At 40.1% G+C, this 1,585-nt stretch overlaps 1 pseudogene; it reads left to right on the top strand.

The window, feature by feature from the left end:
• The first annotated feature begins 589 nt into the window (after window positions 1-589).
• On the top strand, window positions 590-1,341 carry LOC115517123 (annotated as a pseudogene).
• Window positions 1,342-1,585: the final 244 nt, after the last annotated feature.

Below are 1,585 nucleotides of genomic sequence, written 5' to 3'. Positions count from 1 at the left end.
GAAGACAAAACAAGGGAGACTCTGGGAAAGAGGGTTCTCAATGTGGAGGAAGGTGATACAAATAGGGAATGGAGGAAGGCAAATCAAACCCTGTGTGACTAGATTGGGATTGCAAGTATCATTATAATTACATGTGAAAAATACATGCACACACAGTTTTTATGGGTCTATATATCTATACACAGATCCTCCACAACTTATGATGGGGTTATGTTCTGATAAGCCTGAGTTGAAAATATTAAAAGTCAAAAATGTTAAATATACCTAACCTACCAAACATCATAGCTTAGCCTAGCCTACCTTAAATGTGTTCAGAAATCTTACATTAGCCTACAGTTGGGCAAAATCAAACACAAAGGCTATCTTACAATAAAGTGTTGAATATCCCATGCAATTTATTGAATACTGTACTGAAAGTGAAAAATATAATGGTTGCATGGGCACAGACTGCATGGCTGACTGGTAGCTGTGGCACCCTGCTATTGTCCAGCATCAAGAAAGAGTATCATGCCTCAGATCACTAGCCTGAGAAAACATAAAAAAAAAAATTAAATTTTCAGTATTGCTCTCTTGGGTCCTTGCTTCCAAGATGACCAAGAAAAGAAGAAATAATGGCCATGTTGCAAAAAGGGTCACATGTAGCCTATTTGTGGCACCAGCTATGCCCACTGCATGCCCAAGGACAGGGCCATTAAGAAGTTCCTTTTATGTGGGTGGCTCTGTCGGCTCAGGTCATGATCTCATGGTTCATGACTTCCAGCCCCAGATCAGGCTGTCAGCGCATAGCCCACTTCAAATCCTGTATCTTCCTCTCTTCCCCTCCCCTGCTCACACACACACTCTCTCAAAAAGAAAAAAAAAACATTAAAACAAAAAAAGTTCCTTTTATTCAGAACATAGTAGAGGCCACCACTGCCAGGGACATTTCCAAAGTGAGTATCTTAGTTGCCTATGTGCTTCCCAAGCTGTATGTGAAGCTACATTACTGTGGGAGTTGTGCCATTCACAGCAAAATGGTCAGGAATTGCTCTGGTGAAGCACAAAAAGACCAAACACCCCTACCCAGATTAAAATTTTCTTTTCTATTTTTCTTTTAGAGAGGGAGAGAGAGAATGTGTGTATGCATGGGAGAGGGGCAGAGAAAGAGAGAGGAAAGAATCTTAAGCAGGATCCATGCTCAGCCCAGAGCTGGCATGGAGTTCCATCCCACAAACCATGAGATCATGACCTGAGCCAAAATCAAGGGTTAGAAGCTCAACCAACTGAGCCTCCGAAACATCCCCAAACCCTACATTTAGACCAGCTGGTGCTTCCCCACAACCTCCACTGAAGTCCATGTAAGGAAGTAAGTCCTTAAGTACTGAAGAGAAATTGTTCTCTGGAAAAAACAAACAAACAAACAAACAAACATGGAGTTTATACTTAAAAAAAATTTGAAGCATGATTTCTACGAAATGAGTATTGCATTTGCACCATTGTAAAGCTGAAAAATCATAACTTGAACCATTATAAATTGGGGACTATCATAGTTATATAGAACTACATATTTTTTTTAAGTTTATTTATTTGGAGAGAGAGAGAGCAC

Source organism: Lynx canadensis, chromosome B3, assembly GCF_007474595.2.
Source record: "Lynx canadensis isolate LIC74 chromosome B3, mLynCan4.pri.v2, whole genome shotgun sequence".
Classification (NCBI taxonomy): domain Eukaryota; kingdom Metazoa; phylum Chordata; class Mammalia; order Carnivora; family Felidae; genus Lynx; species Lynx canadensis.
The sequence above is the reverse complement of the archived record's forward strand: the minus strand, read 5'-3'. Positions and strand labels throughout refer to the sequence as shown.